Genomic DNA, 24,579 nt, shown 5'->3' with positions numbered 1-24,579 from the left:
GAAGAAGCAAAAGTGCCTTCATAACAGACACCACTAAATTAAATAACCAATAGAATCTAAAAGAAACACTACTAGGTAATCTAAGTACAGCAAGGTCTCATAATACAAGACTGGTGGCAAGAATCAGTTATATTTCCATGCATAGAAATAAACAGCTGAGCTGGGCATGGTGGCACACACCTTTAATCCCAGCACTTGGGAGGTAGAGGCAGGCGGACCTCTGAGTTTGAGGCCAGCCAGGTCTACAAAGCAAGTCCAAGACAGCAAACAAGGCTACATAGTGAAACCTTGCCTCCAAAAACCAAAACAAAGCGAAACAAAAATGAACAGCTGGAAATTAAAAGTTTTTTAGAATTTCTTTTTTTCTTTTCTTTCTTTTTTTGTTTGTTTTGGTTTTTTTCAAGACAGGGTTTCTCTGTGTAGCCTTGGCTGTCCTGGACTCACTTTGTAGACCAGGCTGCCCTGAACTCCCAGTGATCTGCCTGCCTCTGCCTCCTGAGTGCTGGAATTAAAGGTGTGCGCGCCACCACTGCCCCACTTTTTTTTTTTTTTAGAATTTCTAAGAGCAGGCCTAATTTAGAGCATCATGAACACAAATGATGCTATTGTGTTACTGAACGATTGGAGAGTAAATCTAGACTATTCCATGGCATGAAACACTAAAACCTCAACTTTTCCTGAAACCCAGTTATACTCATTCACATACTGTTTAAGGCTATTTGTCTGTCTGTTTGTTTGTTTGTTTTATACATGTACTCCTACAAACCAGAAGGAACCAGATCTAACTATGGTTGGTGGGAGCCACCATGTGGTTGCTGGGAATTGAATACAAGTACTTTACTTGAAGCAATGGGAAGAGCAGGCAATGCTTAACCTCTGAGCCATCTTTCCAGGCCTGCTTAAGGCTATTTTGAACCACAGTGAGAGTTGGTTTGAATAAACTAAAAAGAATATACAGTGTATAACAACTACACTATTTACTACTGGGTGCTTTATGAAGGATGCTTGTTGATGCCCACTGTCCTATGCCTTTCCATCTCTTGGCTAACTCTTTCCCTCAACAAAGGAATGTTCAAGTCACAGCTATTCCTAAAAGCTCAAAACTCCTTTCCTCTCCCTTCCTAAAAATGCCACCTACGGTCAGGAAATCACGTGGGACCCAATCCTCTGGAAGAACACGTGTTCTTAGCCACTGAACCTTCTCTCCAGACCCAAATTTTACTTAACTGAATTATTTATTTTAAGACTAATCTCATATAGCCCAAGGTGATCTTAATCTCACTTTGTAGCTGAGGATGACTTTGAACTCCAGGTCCTCCTGCCTCTACCTCCTAAGAGCTGGCATTATAGGTGCATACCACAATGTCAAATTTGGTACTGCTTTTTTTTTGCACAGGGTTTCTCTGTATAGCCCTGGTTATCCTGGACTTGCTCTGTAGGCCACGTTGTCCTCGAACTCACAGAGATCCACCTGCCTCTGCCTCCCTGAGTGCTGGGAAAACAGGTGTATGCTACTGTGCCTGACAATTGCATTAATTTTAAGGTTTTTAAAATATACCTTTTGATACATTTTGGTCCCCTGCTATCTTTTTGCTTGTTTTAGTTTCCCCTACAGTTTTTTTTAACAGTATGCTTTTATAACTGTCTTTTCTGGAGGATAAGTGCAAAACAGGCTACCATGAATTGTAAAAGCTTCATTAACGTCAAAGGCATCTCTATTTGCTATAGATCAAAGCTGCCTCACTTCTCAATAAGCCGCACCCTTCAATTCTTTAAGCCTTATTTACTTATTCTTATGATGCAAGGGATTGAACCCAGGACCTTGCACACATACTAGGCAAGCACTCTACCACTAAGCTACATCCCCAAGATTAAGCTTCTTAAAAATCATACTTTAAGCCAGGCGTGGTGGCGCACACCTTTAATCCCAGCACTCGGGAGGCAGACGCAGGCGGATCGCTGTGAGTTCGAGGCCAGCCTGATCTACAAAGAGAGTCCAGGACAGCCAAGCTACAGAGAAACCCTGTCTCAAAAAACAAAAAACAAACAAACAAAAATATCCTCCCTCCAGAACAAAATAATAATTTCTTAAATTATTTTTCTAATACAATGAGACCAATGTACTCATCATCTAACCATGTCCTGTTGTGCGCATCAATGGGCTTAAAAGAAAACACAACTTTTACACACACACCTGTGACAGAGCTGAAACTAGAGGAAAGAAAGTTTGATGTCCTCTCTCCTCCTTTTACCCAGCTTCTTCACTTTTGTTGTTTGTTTGTTGTTTTGGGGCGTTGTTTGTGGGTGCTGGGAATTGACCTGGATTCTCTGGAAGAGCAGCCAGTGCTCTTAACCCCCGAGTCATCTCTCCAGCCCCCCTTCTTCACTTTTGGATTTGTGGTTTGGTTTTTCAGAGTCATCTCCTTTATTATGCTTTTCAGGTTCATCCACCTTCTGCAAATTTCATGATTTTATTTTTATTTACAGCTGAGTAATATTCCACTGTTTGTATGGACTATATTTTCATTAGCAATCATCAGCCGAGGGAAATTCAGGCTGTCTCCGTTTTTCTGGCTATTGTGAACAGAGCAGCAATTATCCCTGAGATACCCTTTAGGTAAATGCCCATGATGGCACAGAGGAATCACCACACTGACTGCCATAAAGACTACACTAATTTACAGTCTCACCAGAGTGAGTGAGAGTCCTCTTCCCCATACCCATGCCAACATTTGTTATCAGATTTCCCAACAGCCAGCGACTAGGATGAGACAGTATCTCAATGTAGTTTCAATTTGCACTTCCCTCATTATTAGGGATGTCGAACATTAAGCTACACCCCAAGACCAATTTGATCATCATGTTGTTTCAAACAACTGAGGCAAAAACAAAAATGAAACAAACAAAAAACAACTTCTGAGATGACTGGGTTTTTTGTTTTTGTTTTTTAACTCTGCAGCTAGTTTATTGAACACTAACAATTCCACCAACAAGAATTTTCTTTAGGAGCTAGGCATGGTGGCACATGCCTTTAATCCCAGCACTCAGGAGGAAGAGACAGGTGGATCTCTGTGAGTTCAAGGCCAGCCTGGTCATCAGGTCTAGGACAGCCAGGGCTCTTACACAGAGAAACACTGTCTCAAAAACCTAAAAAAAGATTTTCCTTTAGCACATTTTGTTGGCACATGCACACAATTCCAGGGACTTGTCCACCTCTACTAGTGGGTACTTTATGCACATGACACATGTAAACAGGCATGGGCACACATAAATGGAAGAGGACAAAGACTCCTAACATCTTATATCACGTAAAAAATATACACACTGAGCTTTGTGTGCATGTATAGTGCGCGTGTGTACATTCTTGAGTGCAGGCCTCACATGCCGCATAGCACCAAGCATGTGTGTAGTACACATGTATACATTCATGGAAAACATTCATACATATGAATAAACCCTAAAGTCAGCATCCAGTTGGACATAGTTTTACAGGCTTGTAGTTTTAGTTGTATTGGAGGCTGAGAAAGATTGCTTGACTATAGTAGTTTGAGGCCAGTATGGGCAATATAGATAGGCCCTATTAAAATAAGATTCAGCGCAGCTGGGCATGGTGACCCACACCTTTAATCCCTGTACTCAGGAGGCAGAGGCAGATGGATCTCTGTGAGTTTGAGGACAGCCTGGGCTACAAAGCAAGTTCCAGGACTGCCAGGGCTTATTATACAGAAAAACCCTGTCTAGGGGGGTGGGAGGGGGGTGGGGGGTAGGAGACATACTAGACAGCCTTGCTCATCACCCAAATTTCTGAGAGGGAAACTACAGTGTCATCACTGGCTGAAAACTGTAGACAAGGATTTTTTTAATATTAAAATTGTTCCTGATGATCCTTTGTATACATGTAAACGAAGGCCCAGGAAAACTTTACTTGTCGACAGCCATAAAGCCAAAAAGAAAAAGGAAAAAAAAAGTCTCCAACCTCTTGACACTGTCACCATTCTTCTATCAAGGTGAGATGTTTGCATAATACTTTGTGCAAGTTAGACATATAATTTAAATATGCATATGGTCATTTAGCAAGTCTTGTACATTAAGAAAGCTCAACCCAATAGGAATTTTGACCCTTTGCAATACCTGAGTCATCAGATCAAAAGAGCAAGGTAATGTCAGTTAGAAAGCAAACCTCAGCTTCAGAAGTCACAAGTCATCGAGAGTATAAAATGTAGAAACTGAGCAAATTTCACTTTAACCATAATTACGCTCCACTCTGCATCTGACACTGATATTTTGACTGATACCGAGAGACACCTTAATACAGCTTTCTATGCTACATTAATCACTTTCTTACTGAAAATGTCCAGGAAACCCCTACATACCTAGGATAAACATAGGCAAACACACAAAACACTCTCAAGCTATTGAAAAATTGCTGAGGGTTAGAACACTGGTATACACTAGATTCAAAGGGAAAATGAGGCATTTTTAGTGGGGGATATGGGGGGGCGTAAGGAGATCAACACTCTTTTTTCTCCATATACCCTTCCATATTGGTTTGAATATTTTGTAACCTACATTTATTACCTTTGTATTCTTTTAAGTATGAAAAAAATTACATTTGTCCTGGTTGCACAGGCCATTAGAGGCTCTCTGAAAATAACTAAAATCTGTGGACACTCAAGTCCCTTATAAAAAGGGTGAAGTTGTGGAGCGGTGCAGGCCCGTAATTAATTCCAGCAACTTCAGAGGCTAAAAAGCAAGACTGATAGTTCTGGGCCTGTGTGGCAACAAAGTGAGGGATATAGCTAGTTTAGGACTCTTAGCCTGACCTCCATCTCCAAGTAAAAGGTAAGTAAGTGGCTATAAGAGCTGGGGATAGATAAAGAGTTTAGCTATAAAACATTTATCTAGGTATATCCCATGCTCTTAGTCCAAAAACAAACAAACAAACAAACAAACAAAAACAAACGGGGAGTGAAGTTATTCATACACAACTTAAGCATATGTCAATCATCAATAGACAAGAAAAAAAGTCTGTACCGGATTCAACCCAGACATACTGTTTTTCAAACTTTTTCCATTCCTGATGTATTGAAAAAGGATTAAGCAAACGACAGTGCCTTTAGTGCCAGGGCAACAAGGCAGGTCTCTCCTCACTCCAAACCTTGAGAAAGGTTGCCTGTAGTCCACGGCTGATTTCACCTCAAGATTTAGCCTCCTGAGTGACCTCCTTGTTGGGCTCCGTGATTTGGTTCAGGCTTTTTTGTTTCGCTCTCTCTCTCTCTGTCAGGTCTCGCTCTGCAGCCCAACCCCAGCCAATCTCGCTTTAGCCTTCCCTGTACCAGGATTCCAGGTGTGGGCCAAGACAAAGTCAATGTCCCTTTAAACAGGTGGTCGTGCCCCCAGCCCCACTCCCACCCCTCAGCAGTTTGGAACAGGTCTTCAAGAGAATAAACAAATCAAAGCTGCCTGCATTTGAATGATCACAAAATTTTTCCTTTGGTTTGTAAGTAGCCAAGCCCACTCAGAAACTGATTTTTTAAAACTGTTCTCTAAGGAACCTCCACCACCACTACCAACACACACAAACACACACACACACATTACACAATTACGGATGTCTCAAACGTACCCACTGCTAGAAATGCAGCATTTCCGTAACAACACATTGTACTATCCATATCCAATCTGATACAATTAGCCAGATCTGAATAAAGAACACTACCAGCTTCAAACAGCCAGGTTCTAACTTAGCAGGGTGCAGCCTTGGAGAAGAGGGGGAGGGGGCGGAGGGGGGTTTCCTCTGCTCCCCACCCTCAATACACCCGACGGGGAGGCAACCTGTCCCAGCCCAGGGCAAGGAATCAGGGTGAATGCCCCGTCTCTCCCAACACCACAGGGAATCCAAGCACCGGGGTCGCACCCAGTCTCTCCATAGAGGTGAGATCCCCAGCTAGGTGGCCCATGGGGGTCTGCGGGATAAGCTGTGAGGTCCGGCCCGGGAAGGAGACAGCGCAGGCGCCGGATAGCTGGGGGTTGGGGGGGTGGTAAGGGGGGGACAGCGCAGGCGCGGGGCCGCCAGGGTCTGCGGGGCCGCCCGGGCCTGGCCGCGCGGGCGGCGCTGAGGAGACGGACGTGCCCGCGGCACAAGCGGAGAAGACCCTGCCCTGGCTCTTACCGCGCGGCACCGCCTCGCTCACTCGCTGGCTCCGGGCTGAGGGCCGGGCGGCGAGCTCGCCCGGTGGCGCGGCCCGGGTCCGTTGAGTCCGGCCTCAGGGCAGCAGCCAACCCACGGCGCCGCTCCCTCGGCCCGCCCTGTCTCCCTTGCGGCTCCCGCCCTCTGCCCGCCCCTTATCCGCCCCCCTGACCGCCCGAGCACCGCCCACACCGCTCCCCGCGCACGCGCCGTGTCGGTCGCTTCTGTGGCCCTCCACTGCGCAGGCGCCAGCGATCACGCCCACTCGCTTCTCGCGGGTCGAGCTGCGCATGCGCCGTGCTGGGACGTGCTAGTCGGCAGTGCCACATTTTGTGGCCGTAGGCATTGTGCTGGAAGGTGTTCCTCAGGAGGAAGGCAGGGCTCCTGGATGGTACGTGCGGAAGGCCCTAGTTCCGGGTTTTCCCTCGTAGGCAAATAGGTCGCTTCTGGTTGAAGCGCATGCTTACACTGTGCTAAGTCCTTTGCTCTTAACCGGACAGTTGGGGAAAAAAAAAGTCAGCGGGTGTCTGGCACCGCTGGTGCTCCCAGCTCAGGAGCAACGCCTGTCCCCACCCGCTAAAGGGAACGAGACTACCAGTGTTATAAAGTTAAGGAATTCTATTAGATCATGTAATCCCCAGTAGTTTTAATTTTTTATTTGTCTTAGTTAATGTTTCTATTGCTGTGATAAATAAACCATCATGACCAAAAGCTCCTCCAACCACAGGTAGGGGGCCTCATCCATGCTTGGACGTGTTTATTATTTATTTTTGCTTTTCGAGACAAGGGTTTCTCTGTGTGGCTTTGGCTGTCCTGGAACTCACACTGTAGACCAGGCTGCTTTTGAACTCAGAGATCTGCCTGCCTCTGCCTCTCCTGAATATTGAGCTTAAAGGCGTACGCCACCACTCCTGGCTATAAATAAATCTTAAAGGATTTTTTCTTTTTCTTTTTCTTTTTTTTTTTTTTTTTTTTTTGCTTTTCAGGACAGGGTTTCTCTGTGTAGCCTTGACTGTCCTGGACTCAGTTTGCAGAACAGGCTGGCCTCGAACTCACAACGATCCACCTACCTCTGCCTCCCAAGTGCTGGGATTAAAGGCGTGCGCCACCACCGCCCGGCAATAAATCTTTTTTTAAAATAAAGGAATTAATATGTCTTCAAAGAATTCAAGGATAAGATAAATTCATAGATTGGGAATATTGAAATAAATTTGCTAATTGAGGGAAAACTTGTCGTCTCCCTTCCCCCCTCCTCACCTCCCCCCCCCCCACTGTTGGGGAGGTGTCATTCTCAGGTATCATTTCTGTGATAAACTAGAACCCACCCCTTCTTCTGCCACTGCCTCCCTCTAATACTAACCCCTCCCACCTCCCACTGCTCCTCATCTCTCTTCAGGCAGACCTACTCTTCAGGCAGACCTATTCCGAGGAGGATACCATCTTTCTCAGGTCTGCCCTCAGCCCTTAACCCACCTTTTTGTTTTGTTTTGTTTTGTTTTGTTTTGTTGTTGTTTTGTTTTGTTTTTCAAAACAGAGTTTCTCTGTGTATCCTTGGCTGTCCTGGACTTGCTTTGTAGACCAGGCTGTCCTCAAACTCACAGTGATCCGCCCACCTCTGCCTCCCGCCTGGCATCCTTAACCCACTTTCCATCCCCTCCATCAAATCTTTACTGCCCCTCCCTTCACTCCCCCCTACCTGCTCTCATTCAGTGTCTCCTCTGCCTCAATGGCGCTGGTGCTGTGTTCTTCTGCTCCCTAAGGTTGCTGGAGCCGAAGCCCCCCGTGTGTGCCCATGCCCCCCTCTCTTTCACTGAAGCCCTCTCAAATGGAAAGACATTTGGGCTTCTTGTCTGACACCAGTTTCTATCCCAACAATTTTCAACATATTGCCCAGTCCTTAAACCTAACCAGGCCTGATATGTATGTCACCCTGCCCTCTACCCTGTCTCCCCGAGGACAGGCAGTATATTTGGACAGCAGCTCAGGCACATGATGCCAACACTCTCGGGTCCAGGACAGAGATCATAACGCAGTGGGTATTGAGTCAATTCCATACTCCAACCCCAAGTCAGACGGTCTCCACAAACAAGGCTTCGTGATTACTTGCCTCCTGGCAAGAAAGTGACAAGAGACAAGAAGGCAAGCAGGAAGGTGGCAGCCTCTAAGATGGCCAACTTTGACAAAAATCAAAGAAAGTATTCAGGGGGGAATCTATGAAAATCCATCCTTACCATTCTCTCACTGTATAGAAGGGTGCAGTGAAACCACAAACTAGGCCTCTCCATGGACAAAAAGAAAGGTCTGTTGCGGAATCAAATCATCAAGGCCATCTCCCAGGGGAAGAGAGAAGAGTAAAATGGTGGAAACGCAAGATTTTTATAGGACAGTCAGCAGGGTGTGGCCTTTGAGTTGATAAAGACTGTCCAAACTGACCAGGAACTAGTGCCTTTGCCTGAATAATTGACCTTTGAGTTAGGCTAAGAAAGGTTCCTGATAGTTCAAGGGAGTCTCCTGGAAAACAGAAGGCTTTAGGGGCCTGCTTTGGATCTAAGACTTAGCAGAAACTAAACATCTCAATGTGACCTTGGTTGGGTAACAATGGGGAAATTACATCAATAGCCAGCTTTCAGTTGGCACCTGATAGTAAAAAAGAACTCCAAAGACTAGAGGACATGCTCAGGCTTGGTGGCACACACCTTTAATCCCAGCACCTGGGAGGTGGAGGCAGATGTATCTCTGTGAGTTTGAGGCCAGCCTGCTCTACAGAGCAAGTTCCAGGACAGCCAGGGCAACACAGAGAAACCCTGTCTCGAAAAATAAAACAAAACACTAAAAGAGAGCTCTCTACCTCCTCAAAGAGACCTTATAGAAGTGGCCTTTAAGCCGGGTGTGGTGGTGCAGGCCTTTAATCCCAGCACTCGGGAGGCAGAGGCAGGTGGATTGCTGTGAGTTCGAGGCCAGCCTGGTCTACAAAGTGAGTCCAGGAGAGCCAGGGCTACACAGAGAAACCCTGTCTCAAAAAACCAAGAGAAGAAGAAGAAGAAGAAGAAGAAGAAGAAGAAGAAGAAGAAGAAGAAGAAGAAGAAGAAGAAGAAGAAGAAGAAGAAGAAGAAATGGCCTCTAAGGTCTTCAATAACGGACATTAGGATCTTAAATGTTAAACCTTAAACAAGAGCAGGTCAAGTATCAAATGCTGGAGGCAGCCTTACTCTGAGGTCATCACAGCATAACTAAGGACTGAGACCTTCCACAGTCAAGTCTGGACCCTCTAGTAGCCCAATGGACCACTGGGCATGTACATACCTCAACCCATGGCCACCGCCTTGCCCCTTCTCTCTGTGTGAGAGAAAAGGAACTGAGCGTCCAGCTGTGCTAAGAAAGGTGCCAGTCCCCACTCTTCTGTTCTGCCTAGGTCCTAAACACCAGACTCCTCAGGATAGGTGGACTGTTGGAATTGACAACTGCTACCAACTGACAGGTCGCTGCTCCCCCACCATGTCTTTTAGGTAACACTGTCACTAGCTGGTAAGATTGTGTCTTTTCTTTCTTTCTTTCTTTCTTTTTCTTCATTGATGCAAGGATAGAGTATTTCCCCTTTACCATAATTTCTTGAGATGGAGGGCATTCCATCCAAACCCAGACAGACAGGTCCATTACTGTGCAATCTGTCTGGATGTCCCTTTCCCATTCCTTGCTGGTCATTCCTAGCTGTCTGGCCCCTCTCCTGGAACATGGCATCCAGGAAAAGTTGCACACCTCTTATAATCTTCCCATCCCAAAGCCCCCTGTGAAGTGACTTTATCATCATCATCATCATTTTGGTTTGTCAACACATGGTTTCTCTGTGTAGCCTTGGATGTTCTGGACTTGCTCTGTAGACCAGGCTGGCTTCAAAATCACAGAGATCTGCCTGCATCTGCCTCCTGAATGCTGGGATCAAAGATGTACACCACCGCCGCAGCCACCGCCGCCATGGCTGAAGTGACTTTTTTTTTTTTACTAGTCTGTCAAACAGACTCACTGCCTTCCCGGTGTGCTCTTACTACCATCCCGTCATCTCCAGGTCTACACTGCTGCTACCCACCATACAAATCAAGCCAGAGGACCTCTCCATCTTTGTGGATCAAGCTGAGACTTAGGTATACGCCAGTTTTATGGAGATTCATTCAAAGTGGTAGTCTAAATGCTTAGGCTCAGTGGCACAGGGTTGGCCTTCTAGCTCAAAGACCCTTGGGGCTGCCTCCCTGTTAAAGACAGAAAGCCTTCAAACTGACACTACCAACCCCCTTTCTGTCTCAGCCTTCTACGAGCTCCTTGAACTCAAAAGTTTACAAGTCTCTCCCGTCCCTGCATCCCTCCTGGCCTCCCTCTTGCAGGCAATGGGTACAAAACAGTTTATACAAAACCTCCCGATAACCTTCTACAATGATTTTTTTTTTTTACTGATTTTATTTTACACCACATGCGTGCATCACGTTTCCGGGGTGTACGGGTGCCCACAGAGGTCAGAAGGAGTCATCAGATCCCTTGGGGCTGAAGTTACTGGGGCTGTAAAGCATCATTTGGGTATTGGGACTTGAACTCGGTTCTCTGCAAGAACATCAGGTGCTCTGAAGCACGGAGATGTCTTCCCAGCTCCTGATGCTCTTTCCGTGTTGCTAAACCCTTAACCTGGCCACCCTTTTTTTTTATTTTTTATTTATTTTATTTTATTTTATTTTATTGGTTTTTCGAGACAGGGTTTCTCTATGTAGCCTTGGCTGTCCTGCACTCCCTTTGTAGACCAGGCTGGCCTCGAACTCACAGTGATACGCCTGCCTCTGCCTCCCGAGTGCTGGGATTAAAGGCGTGCACCACCACGCCCGGCTGTCTGGCCACCCTTCTTTCTATACTCCTCCAGAATCTTCTTCCTACACTCTTCCAGAAGACCCCCACCCCTACATTGATCTTCTCTATTCCTTGCTACCTTCTTTTTTTTTTTTTTAAGATTTATTTATTATTATGTATACAGTGTTCCTGCCTGCATGTACACCCACAGGGCAGAAGAGGGCATCACATCACATTACAGGTGGTTGTGGTTGCTGGGAATTGAACTCAGGACCTTTGGAAGGGCAGGTGGTGCTCTTAACCACTGAGCCATCTCTCTCCAGCTCCTGTTACCTTCTTTTAGTCACCTGTCCAGTGTTCCTTTTGTCACAAGACACAGCATTCTAGAAGCTCAGTTTCTCCTGCTACAGATCAGTTCAGAACAGGCAGAATGCATTGCTCCTGCCTGGCACACTAGCACAAAACCAAAAGGGCTCCTGCGTATACTTACTCCAAATATATACATTCTGCATTCTCCGCTCTCATGACCTAATTTGGCAAGACAAAAGCTCTCCCACTTTGCAGGGGACGCCTATAATTAATACCTACATTCTTTCAGGCCACCCACTGGCCTCTGATGGCAGCCGTCATCTACTGCAATATCCACTGAGGTGCTTTTGATCAGCTAGCTGAAGGCGTCATTCCAGCTGACACCCTTGTGAAACAGACACTGACCTCTTGGTCGCATACTTCCAAGCTTCTAAATCCCGCTCTTTCAAACTTGTTTCCTCTGTTGACTCTAATAGTCTTCCGCCCCTCGACCCTTGTCTTATTCCAGCTTTTCCTCTGGAGGAGCAGCCAGTGCTCTTTTTTTTTTCTTTTTTTTCGAGACAGGGTTTCTCTGTGTAGCCTTGGCCATCCTGGACTCACTTGGTAGACCAGGCTGGCCTCGAACTCACTGCGATCCGCCTGCCTCTGCCTCCCCAGTGCTGGGATTAAAGGCGTGCCCCACCACACCCAGCTCATTCCAGCTTTTCTACCTCCATGATATATAGAGGACGTGAAGTCCTTGTGCTCACAGTTAAACACGAGGGAAACCAGGAGTGGCAGATACAAGAAGCCTTGTCCCTTCTGCAGAAGGGGTGTGTATACTTGTTTTCCACACAGAAGGCTAGAAGTGGATGTGGTTAAGGACCTGGTGATCAGCCGGGAGGTGGTGGTGCAGGCATTTAATCCCAGCACTCCAGAGGCAGGCGGCTCTTTCTGAGTTCAGCCAGTCTGGTATACAGAGTGAGTTCCAGGACAGCCAGGGCTACACTGAGACTCTCTCAAAAAGAAAACAAAAAACAAAAAACAAAACCAAAACAAAACAAAACCCTGGTGACTTTTGCTCTCTGTAGGGCCAGGCCACACCCCAGTCCCCCAGACTATGTATCCCAGACTCTTCCTCCCTAGACCTTTATCTAGAACAAGGATGCTCACTCAATAGAACTCCTCAGGGGACATGTCACTTGTACTTTATAACCTGGTGACCTCTACGCTATCTGTATGACCAAGACAACACCAGATCCTAGGCCCTAAAGCTATAGGACACATCTTTATGGAAGAGGTCACCTGTACTTTGCAAAAGAGCCTTAAAGTAGCCACGCCTTAAATTTTATAAATTGTGCAAATGAGATTGAGATAATTGTTAACCAGACACTTCTTCCAAAATTGTACTGTACTTAAATATATCTAAAATACATTGCCTAGTGTCAGCCTCTGGAAGTTTGAACCAATGCCTGCTATTAAATTGTGTTGAACTGGATTTCACTCTTGCCATGTGGATTATTATTCTGCTGGCATTTTCAGGGAACACGCGCACACACGCGCACACACACACACACACACACACACACACACACACACACTGATGAAGTTCTCCAAATAGAAAAAGGGGAAGCCATCTCAATGACTCCAGATATATAAAAAATGACTCCGCCTTATTCTCTCTCTGTCAAGAGTGAGAGACAGCCACCCTACATGCACAACTTCACACAGGACACCAACTTCTTTTTGCCTTTTTCAAGGCCTCAGTTTATCCTCCTGACTTCTCAAAGACACTTCCTCAGTTTGGATAGAAGTTTACCGAACTAGCCGCACGGTGGTGGCACACGCCTTTAATCCCAGCACTCGGGAGACAGAGGCAGGCGCTTTGAGTTCAAGGCCAGCCTGGTCTGCAAAGGGAGTCCAGGACAGCCAAGGCTAACACAAAGAAACCCTGTCTCAAAAACCCAGAAAAAAAAGTTTACCGAACTAGGTCTGAGGAGAGACAAGAGGTCACTCACATTCTTCTAACTCAAATCATTCTTCATGTTTTTGTTTTCTTTGGCGGGGGGGCAGGGAAAAGGGCCTGCCATCATCTCTACAACCTGACTATGGCCATGCTTTTGTTCTTAAAATGACTCAACATCTGGCTACCTCCTTAGATATTAAATCTTCTCTTCATATTCCCTATAGACTCCAGTGTTCTGCACAAACCATACTTTTTGTTGTTGTTGGTTTTGATTTTTTTGAGACAGGGTTTCTCTGTGTAGCCTTGGCTGCCCTGAACTCACTTTGTAAACCAGGTTGGCCTGGAACTCACAGACATCCACCTGCCTCTGCCTCCTGAGTGCTGGGATTAAAGGTGTGCGCCACCACTGCCCGGCCCTAGTGGGTGGCTTTATACCTGTGTGTATATAAACAACACTAATTGGACTTGGGGGTTATCAATAACCAAAAATACAGCATGATATTGGGAGGATATGGGGTGGGGAGCCCTAGTAGGTGTTAGAGGAAGGTAGTAGCAGATTGTTATGATCAAAATACATCTGAAAGGAGGATGAGGAGCTAGGGGGAGGGAATATAGTGATGGGCCCTGCTATACATAGGTTTGAAAGGGCTTAAGTCTAGAGAGAGCTCATAAGTGTAGGTAAGCAACAGGCAGAAGTGGCCAGGACAATTTAAATTCAAGAATTAGTTTTGTTAAGTATTGTCTGTGGTCAGGCACTAGGGCCTAGGGAACATAGCAACAGCCACATCCTCAAAGAGGAGTGACTCTCTCTTTCTCTTTTCTTTTTCTTTCTGTCTTTCTTTCTTATTTTTTATTTTGGGTTTCTTTTTTTCCAAGACAGGGTTTCTCTGGGTAGCCTTGGCTGTCCCAGACTTGCTGGCCTCGAACTCCGAGATCTGCCTGTTTCTGCCTCCTGAGTGTTGGGCTTAAAGGTGGCTCCACGCCTAAACTTGGACTGGCTTGCTCTTGTGCAGGTTTTGTGCCAGGAACCACAGCCACTTACTGTGAGCTGCTGTGTGCGAGGGCCACGTCATGTCCAGAGTCCATGCTTTTAGAGCCCTGCGCCCTATCCGTCAGCTCTTACATCCGACCTCCTCCTTCCCTCTCCATGTTTCCTGGGTGTGGGTGTGGAGCGTGATACAGGTGACTCACCCATAGCTAAGCACGCTCACTCATTCAGCCCTAACACTTTGACCAGCTATGAAATCACTACCCACTGCAGAAAGAGCTTCTCTGATCAAAGGTGAGAGCCACACGGATGAATGGTGTGTTTGTCAAGGTTCCCTAGAGAAACAAAACTGATAAAATGAGTGTACGTCATACATATTTCCCATTTATATCATATACCGCATATACACATGACATGACATATTTATATTGTATAATATATTTAGTTTAGGCTTACAGGTTTTGGTCTGACTATTCCAACAATGGCTGTCTCCTGATGGAAGGTCAATAACCCAGTAGCTGTTCGGTCCGTGGGCTGGATGCCTTTGCTGGTCTTCAGTAAACTCGAGTCCAGAAGAAGCAGGCTCTAAGGCCGGTGAAGGCATGGACTTGCCAGCAAAAGCGAGAGCAAGCAAGGCAAAGAGCAAATGCTTCCTTCTTCTATGTCCTTTATATAGGCTGCCACCTGAAGGTGTGGCCCGTATTTAAGGTGGATCTTCCCACCTCAAAAGATCTGAATTAAAAAAACAACAAGGGGGCTGGAGAGATGGCTCAGTGGTTAAGAGCACCGCCTGCTCTTCCAAAGGACCTGGGTTCAATTCCCAGCACCCGCATGGCAGCTCACAACTGTCTTTGACTCCAAGATCTGAAATGCTCACACCAGCACACATAAATTAAATAAAATGTTTAAAAAAAAAAAAAAAAAGATCCGAATTTAGGTGTGCCCAGCCATTCAGGTTTTGGTGAATTCCAAATGCAGTCAAGTTGACAACCAAGAATAGCCATTACATATAGATATAAACATAAATATTTAGAAGTAGTTCCGCAGCATGACCATTTAACAAAAACAATAACAGTATGATCCCCTCCCCGTGAGCATAAGGCCTCCCAAGTTATGGGCTTTGGACAAGGTTTGCAGTTCCAGGCATAAAATCCTTTTTGTGGAGCAAGTCTCATATGCAATCAGAAAGTGGTTGGTCACCCCATAACCTTCATGACACTATTGTGCCAATTAGCATATCTTTTAAGACAGGCTGGGGACTGGAGAGATGGCTCAGAGGTTAAGAGCACTGTCTGCTCCTCCAGAGGTCCTGAGTTCAATTCCCAGCAACCACATGGTGGCTCATAACTATCTATAATGGGATGTGGTGCCCTCTTCTGGTGTGCAGGCGTGCATGTAGGCAGACCATTGTTTATGTAACAATAAATAAATCTTTTTGTTTGTTTGTTGGTTTGGGGTTTTTTTGGTTTTTTTGAGACAGGGTTTCTCTGTGTAGCCTTGGCCATCTTGGACTCACTTTGTAGACCAGGCTGGTCTCGAACTCACAGCGATCTGCCTGCCTCTGCCTCCCAAGTGCTGGGATTAAAGGCGTGCACCACCATGTCCGGCAACAATAAATAAATCTTAAAAGGAAAAACCATCAGGTTGGTATTGTGCTGTTTGGAGGTCCAGGGCTCTGTTTAAACACTGATGGCTTTTCTCCTATTGCAACCTTCATTACCCTCCTGGCCCTCTGTAAGCTAGGCAGCAGGATAGAGAGGTGCTTGGTCAGTCAAGGTTGATCTCTCTTTGTTCAGCATCTGAAGTGACTGATGTCTTCAGCAATACTGTCTTACCATCTTCTTACGATGAACAACCAAGAGCAACGGCAATAGTCATAGATGTTCTCTTTAAGCAAACGCCTATAATTGGATATGCCCTAATTCTGAAACTCCAAAAAGTCACATACACAATAAGAGGGGAGTTGTGTGTGAGGGGGTCAGAGGGGCAATCTGTGGGAGTCTGTACCTCTTCTCCTCTCTAGTGTAGGTTCTGGACATCACACTCAGGTCACTAGGCTTGTTGAATCAAATGCCTCTACCAGCTGAGCCATCTTGGTGGTCCCAAGGAGTGCTTCCTTTTTTTTTTTTTTTTTTTTTTTTTGTGGTCTTGGCTGTCCTGGACTCGCTTTTTAGATCAGGCTGGCCTCGAACTCACAGAGATCCGCTTGCCTCTGCCTCCTGAGTGCTGGGATTAAAGGTGTGTGCCACCACAGCCAGCCAAGCAGTACTTCTTAACAATTAAAGGAAGGCTAGCAAGTTGGCTCAGTGGGTGAAAGCACTTATGGAGCAAGCCTGATGACCTGAGTTTGACCCCTAAACCGTAATGGAAGAGAACTAACACTTACAAGTTATCTTCTGAAGCCCATAGACAGACATGACATGGCTTCAAAGCCAGAGAGCACATATGTAGTTACTGCTCTGACACATCCATGTCTTCCTCTCCTGACCTCGGTACTAGCCTCTCTTCCAGTGTACCTGTCCTTCTGGCTAATCAACAAGCTATGTTAAGATCTCAATTGCCAGCCAGCACGCCTTTAATCCCAGCACTTGAGAGGCAGAGGCAGGCAGATTGCTATGAGTTCGAGGCCCACCTGGTCTACAAAGCAAGTCCAGGATAGCTAAGGCTACACAGAGAAACCCTGTCTCAAAAAACCAAAAAATAAAAATAAAAATAAAAAAAACTAAAATCACAAAACATTTTTTATTTTTTTTCTTAAAGATTTATTTATTTATATATACAATATTTTGCCTGCACCTGCACACCTGAAGAGGGCACCAGATCTCATTATAGATGGTTGTGAACCACCATGTGGTTGCTGAGAATTGAACTCAGGACCTTAGGAAGTGCCCATGAAGAATTTTTAAAAATAAAAATGTTGGGCTGGAGAGATGGCTCAGGGATTAAGAGCACTGGCTATTCTTCCAAAGGTAGAGGGACCCACATGATGACCAAACTGCACATCTGCTACATATGTGTAGGGGGCCTAGGTCCAGCCCATGCATGCACTTTGGTTGAGGGTTCAGTCCCATGTGCCCAGGTTAGTTTACTCTGTAGGTCTTCTGGTGTTGTCCTTGACACCTCCAGCCTCCTCAATCCTTGAACTTCCCCTTTCTTAATGAGATGTCTCTATTTCTGTTTTTTTGTGTGACCTTTCTCTGACCTCTGCTGAACTTTAATTGCATAACTTTTCTTTATCTTCCCTCCCCTTGGCACCCGCTGGGATTTTTAGCTTGTCTGCTGTGGGTTCCCCCGCCCCTCAAATTATAATCAAATTGTTCTCGAAGTTCCTTCTGAATCTGTTCTCAAAATTATTTCAGTAATGAGACTAATGGCCCAAAAGGGAACCTTAGTTTCCTCAGCAACATTAAGATTGTACACCATGGGCTTGGGGAACTGGCTTAGTGAATAAGAACACTCGATATGCCAGCGCAAGGACCTGAGTTCAAATCCCCAGAACCCATGAAAACCTGGGCATCATCATGTGTATCTGTATCCTCAGCTTTAGGTAACAGAGACAGGTGGCTCTTGCTTCTTGCTTCTCTGCTGGCAAGAGGCTCCTGGATGAAAGATTCATTTTTCTATCTTTCTGCTACAGAACTACTGTATGACCCAGCTAGCTCTCTGTCCTAGTTTGGTTTCTGTTGCTGGGATAAAACACCATGACCCCAGCCAGGGTTTGGGAGTTAGGGTGGGTGGTGGCAAAGGCATTTAATCCCAACAACTCGGGAGGCAGAGGCAGGCTGATCTCTGTAAATTCAAGGCCAACCTGGTGTACAGAGTAAGTTCCAGGACTACACAGAGAAACCTTGTCTCAAACAACAACAACAACAACAAAATAAAAACAAAAAACAAAAAAACCAGAAAACCCAAACAAGAACAACAAAAGCCAAAAAGTAAACAATGGTTTATTTGGTTTAGACTTCCACATCCCATCGCTGGGGGAGTCAGGCAAGAAACTCAGGCAGGGACCTGAAGGCAAGACTATGAAGCAAAGCCACGGAAGAACACTGTGTGCCGGCTTGCTCCTCATGGCTTCCTTGGCCAGGCTTCTTATACAATCCAGGACCACCTGGCTAAGGATGGGACCACCCACAATAAGCTGAGCCCTCCCACCTCAATCGTTAATCAAGAAAATGTCCCACACACTTCCCTACAGGCCAATCATGTGGAGACAGTTTCTCAATTGGGGTTCTCTCTTCCTGGATGATCCTACATACCTGAAGGATTCAAAGCTAACAGACCGAGTGAATACCTTAGTACCTCATTTACTTATCTCTGTCTGTCTGTCTGTCTCTGTCTCTGTCTCTGTCTCTGTCTCTCTCTCTCTCTCTCTCTCTCTGTCTCTGTCTCTGTCTCTCTCTCTCTCTCACACACACACACACACACAAAGCCAGGAAAAGGAACCAGCCTAGGTGTCCATCAGCAGATGAATAAAGAATGTGGCAAATATACATAAAGAATTGTACGCAGCTATGAGGAAAATGAAAGGAAGCTGGGCAGGGTGGCACACACCCGTGATCTCATCACTCAGGAGGTGCAGGCAGGAGATAGAAACAGGAGGTGGAGGCAGGAGGCTCAGGGATACAAGGTTACCCTTACCACCATAACGAGTTCAAGAACAACCCTATATGAAAAAGAGAAGAAAGGAGGAGGTCTGGGACTGAAGCTTAGTGGCACAGGTCTTGCCTCACAGTCATGGGGTCCTATCTAGTTTCAGTCCCCAGTACCGCCAAAAAATACTTTAAAGTAAGTAAAACACAGAATCTATTTTTTGAAAGAAACACCAGGCCTCATGGTGCACTCCTTTGATTCCAGCAGGCAGGTGGGTCTCTGTGAGTTTGAGGCAAGCATGTACATAGTGAGTTTCAGGCCAGCCAGGAATACCCAGTAAGACCCTGTCTCAAAAATAAGTAAAGGCCTGGCGGTGGTGGCGCACATCTTTAATCCCAGGGGAGGCAGAGGCAGGCGGATCACTATGAGTTCGAGGCCAACCTGGTCTACAAACCAAGTCCAGGACAGTCAAGGCTACACAGAGAAACCCTGTCTCAGAAAACCAAAACAAAGAAACAAAAAACAAAAAACAAAAAAAAAAAAACAAAAAACAAAAAAAAAGAGAGAGAGAGAGAGAGAAGAGAAGTTAAGTAAAGAAATGAATAAAAGAAGTAAAGAAAGAAGAAAGTATATGATATTGACAGGAATTGGATGCAACTGGAAAATTTTATTTTAAATTAAGTGAGACAGGGCTGGAGAGATGACTTAGAAGTTAAGAGCACTGTCTGCTCTTCCGAAGGTCCCGAGTTCAATTCCCAGCAACCACACGGTGGCTCACAACCACCTGCAATGAGATCTGGTGCCTTCTTGTGGTGGGCAGGCACACATGTGGGCAGAATACTGTGTAAATAATAAATAAATCTTTAAAAATAAATAAATAAATAAATAAAGTGAGACATACTCAGAAAGACAAATAGAGGTTTTCTTGTATGTGTGAAACCTAGATTTAAAATTACATATGGACCCAGGCATGGTGGCGCACACCTTTAATCCCAGCACTTGGGAGGTGGAGGCAGACGGATCGCTTTGAGTTCGAGGCCAGCCTGGTCTACAAAGTGAGTCTAGGACAGCCAAGGCTAGCACAGAGAAACCCTGTCTCGAAAAACCAAAATAAAAATAAAATAAATAAAATAAAATTACATGTGGGTAGGTGGTAGAATTAGAAAAGGGATGAGAAAGAAACAATATTGATAGAAAAGGCAATGGGTTATATCTGATAAGAGAACAGAAAGGGGAGTAACTAGGAGGAAGGAAATGAGCCATGTGGAGAAGGGGAGGGCACAGGGCAGACCAGTGAAAAGAGAGTGTAATGATACGTACGTATGACAATGCCATGAAATCCGTTACTTTGTATGCTAACCTTTGAAAAATCATGTGAGCAGCCGGGCAGTGGTGGCGCAAGCCTTTAATCCCAGCACTTGGGAGGCGGAGGCAAGCGGATCGCTGTGAGTTTGAGGCCAGCCTGGTCTACAAAGCAAGTCCAGGACAGCCAAGGCTACACAGAGATACAGGCAGAGCACTGTATACATAATAAATAAATAAATCTTTAAAAAAACAAAAAAACAAAAAACAAAAAACAAAAAACAAAACAACAACAACAACAACCCCCCCCCCAAAAAAAAGAAAAAGAAAGTCATGTGAGCATGCTTGCATTTTGTAAAGTGCTTTTGCTTTGCTGGGGTCAAGCTGGGGGTCTTTGACATGGCTGAGCAGATATTTTCCCCGAGGACCAGAGCATGGACCCAGAACTGGGAGGGGACAAGTATAGCTTTGACCAAGGCCCCAGCCTCTAAGGACTTCTCTGCCTGGGGCAGCAACGACCTGGTTGGTATCAGCCGGATGAGACCTGCTGCTAAGCTGTAGCCGGTGTGACTCTGTGGGAGAGGTGTCACACAGGGATGGCAGGTATCATGCATGACACGGAAAAGAGCATGGAAGAGATGGGAAATGCATTAGGAGGTTGGGAAGTCTGCCAGTCGTGATGGGTCAAGTGAGGCTGAGTGGTCTGAAGGTAAGGGCACTGAACTACCCGAATCCCACACCACTGTGGGGCTGGACCTCAGAGCATCCGTCTAAGTGGTCCCATTGTCCTCTCGAACATCTTACTTACGGTCACTGTCCACCCTTCTCATCTCTCCAAGGCTGGAGGGGCAGAAAAAGTAAGCACCGGCTATGAACCAAGAAGAAACCTGCGGGAAGGCCCAGTCCAGGGGAAACGGCCAGTCTATTGCCTAAGCAGTGCTTATCTGCTGACATGTCAGACCCTTCCATCACTTAGCATGCAAATATCAAGGTTGGGGATACTGCCATACCTCTGCTCATGGACTAAGAACACCCCAAAATCCTGGGTTGACATCTCCTCTCCCAACAGGGCCCCGTTTGCCCTGTCCTATATCCCTACCCCTGAAAAATGCTAAACCCCATGCTCAGGATGCGCCAAGCAATGCAGTTGCCTTGGGTTCTCACTCTGAACACTATACCCTCAGATCCAGCCCACTAGGACCCGAGGCTCTTGGGTCCAGCTGCCTCCACCCACACCCATGGCTGGAGGAGCTGGAACCACCTAGGGCTTCGGGCCAAGTTCTAATCAGAAACCAGCTGTTCCAAACCACCGTCAAGTGATCAGGCCTGAGTGGCAGGTCAGTGGCTTGGGATTCTTGGCACATTCTCCTAGGAGACAGCGGAACTGTGGGTCCTGGGGAAGACAGAACTGCAGCCAAGGGAGGAAGTGTCTCAGTACATGGACAAGCTGTTTCCTTCTACAGATCCATTTGGGTCAAGGCCCAGCAGCTGTGCACTTGAAACTGAGGCCCCTTGCAGTGCCCAGTCAGCTGCAGGCAGCCTAGAGGAACTCAGGGGAAAACTCAAGCTGGAACATTTACCCGACTTCATGGCTCAGGGAGATCAGAGATCTTCATGTTACCAACAGAAACCTAAATACACTAGCTTGGCTTTCTCAGAGTTGACTTAATGGGTTGACTTACCTGGGTGGTGGTGGTGCACGCTTTTAATCCCAGCACTCCCCAGAGGCAGAAGCAGGCAGATCTCTTGAGTTTGAGGCCAGCTTGGTCTACAGAGCAAGTTCCAGGACAGCCACAGCCACACAGAGAAATCCTGTCTCAAAAAACCAATCAATCAATCACCAGCTGGTTGTGGTGGCACACACTTTTAATCCCAGCACTTGGGAGGCAAAGGCAGGTGGATCTCTGTGAGTTCGAGGCCAGCCTGGTCTACAAAGCGAGTCCAGGACAGCCAGGGCTACACAGAGAAACCCTGTCTCAAGAAGGAAAAAAAAAAAAAAAAGAGTTGTTGTCATAGTGTCTCTTCCTATCCTAGGAAACCAGCAAAGGCCTGCCTCTCCCTTTGGTTTAGGGGCACACTTCTCAGTCAGTGCCCACTCTGTCCCACTGGCTGACAGCATGCTATATAAAATACTTCGTTCAATCTCATTTCCATTGCTTCTATACTAAACAATAATGATTCAGTAATGAGTAAAGCACACTTAGATAAGTTTTTTTTTTTAATTTATGCACACCCCTTGCCCTCTTTTTAAACCTAGCCCTGATGTCAGGATTGCAGTGAAGCTTTCTGGTTTCTCTGAAGACTCAGTTATGCTAAGTGAATGTGTTTTTTGTTTTGGTCCCAAGTATGGGATGTGGGAGTGTTTTTCCACTTCTGAAAACAGCCTTGTGACCTTTGTCAGTGGGAGAAACAGAACCCTGAGTTTTGCTGGGAGCTGTCTGCTGTAAGGGGCGTGATTTTGGCCCGCTGAAAATATCGGTGGGTGGACTCTAGGAGAATATAACTAGAAGCCCATGGACAGTGAGAACGCTTTTGCGTCGCCATGCCTTGCATTGGCTTACGTTGCTTCGCTGGTCTTTGTCTCTCAGAGAGAAGCGCTCTAGGGAACTTCTCAGGGCACTCTGGCTGATTCTGGCCACATCCTCGGACTCCTCGTGACCTTTAGGCAGAGTCTTGCTGTTTCTGCTGGATTGTACTGCCACTACTGATTGGTGTTGCTGTTTGGTGTTTGCCATTGGACTGGACTGCTGTTTGGTGTTTGCCATTAGACTGGACTGCTGGTATCCTGACAACGCAGAGTGGAGTCACCCCAAGGAACTAAATTAAAAAGGTCCACATCCTTTGCCCCTATTAACCTTTGTCCTCTCCTACCTCTGGTTGGTGGGTTGGAAGGGAGGTGAAAGCGTTGAAGAACACTAAATAAAGTAGGTTTTTGAAAAAAAAAAAAAAAATCTGCGGGGCATGGTGGTGCATGCTGTCTCAAAAAACCAAAAGCCCAAACCAAACCAAACTAAACAAAAAAATCTAAGCCTACAAAGGACCTTTAAATATGGACTTCTAAGGGTCACTGGACCCCTTTTTAATGGGTGTATTGAGGAGGGTGGCTGAGCCTGGCTTGTTAGAGTTGCCCAGGCTTTGAGGCTGAAAAATCTCACCTCAGCACTGGGGAAGGGGGGGGGGGGCTGTTAGAGCCTTTAAGAGACAGGACCTGGTTTGAAATCCTTAAGTTTTTAGGGGCATATCTTCCAAGGGGATTGTGGCACTCTCCTCTCTCGGCTTCAGATGTAAACTCTCTTTTCTGCCATGGGCTCCCATGGTGATGCTCTGCCTGCTTATAGGCTCAGTGCAACAGGGCACGCTGGCTTGAAACCTCTGAGATTATGAGACAACTTCTCATAAACTATCTCCGATATTCGTTACAGTAACAGAAGATGACTAATATATCCAGCGGCCGCACGTACAAGTGAAAAATAATGAAAGCAGGAAACCAACTATATACACATCAAGGCATAGGAAAGGGAGAATGACCAGAGGGACTCACGCAGTGTCCCTGAAACTTTCAGGTATATTTGTCAGCTTGTATATGGATCTCAATTTACACCCTTATTCCTCATGTGAAGAAAGCGAGCCTCAGAGAGATATACCAAGATGCAGACTTCAACCTTGGCCTCTGAGTTCTGCGTCCAGTCTCCTAAGCCACAGTTCCCTTCCTGCGCTTGAGTTTTCTGGGCATTTTGAACTAACTTAAGGCTCCCTATGCACTCACTTGCTCTCAGATAATGATCTCTTCTGTACCACCTTAAGGTTCCTCATGCACCCACCTGTTCTTGGATAATGATCTCTTCTGAACCACCTTAAGGATCTCCATGCCCTCATTTGCTTTTGGAAAATTATCCCTTCTGAACCACCTTAAGGATCCCCCATGCCCTCATTTGCTTTTGGATAATGATCCCTTCTGAAGTACCTTAAGACTCCCCATGCTCTCATTTGCTTTTGGATAATGACCCCTTCTGAACCACCTTAAGGCTCCTCATGCTCTCTCTTGCTTTTGGATAATGACCCCTTCTGAACCACCTTAAGGCTCCTCATGCTCTCTCTTGCTTTTGGATAATGGTCCTAGAGTTGCTGTGCATCAAGGCTTTATGTACAGCAGGCAAATATCCTGCCACTAAAGCCACGTCTCCAGCCCCTCTGTCCAGTCCCTCAAGGTAAGACAGTGGATTAGAAGCCTCACCCATGACACTTGGAGAAAGAAATTGGTCAAGATGGCAATAACTTCTTTTTCTGTATGAGAAAAAAAAAAAAACTGTGAATGAATATATCTAAGCCAGATGAGATATCTGTGGGGAAGGAGGTGGATGCTGCCACGGATTGGCCCACATCATAAGTCTGCTAAACTTAGTTGCACTGGTGAGAAACCACCCA

At 46.0% G+C, this 24,579-nt stretch overlaps 1 protein-coding gene across 1 annotated transcript in view; it reads right to left on the bottom strand.

Annotated features, from left to right (window-relative positions):
• Specc1l (sperm antigen with calponin homology and coiled-coil domains 1 like) overlaps nt 1-6,331 on the bottom strand; it is a 96,515-nt gene extending 90,184 nt beyond the window's left edge. The window contains exon 1 of the mRNA XM_051153216.1: nt 6,173-6,331. The gene's annotated coding sequence lies outside the window, so the exon portion shown is untranslated. The remainder of the gene's footprint in view (nt 1-6,172) is intronic.
• Between the last annotated feature and the right edge of the window lie 18,248 nt (nt 6,332-24,579).

Source organism: Acomys russatus, chromosome 11 (assembly GCF_903995435.1).
Source record: "Acomys russatus chromosome 11, mAcoRus1.1, whole genome shotgun sequence".
In the NCBI taxonomy this organism is placed as follows: domain Eukaryota; kingdom Metazoa; phylum Chordata; class Mammalia; order Rodentia; family Muridae; genus Acomys; species Acomys russatus.
Note: the sequence above shows the minus strand (reverse complement) of the source record. Positions and strands in the feature narration are given on the sequence as shown.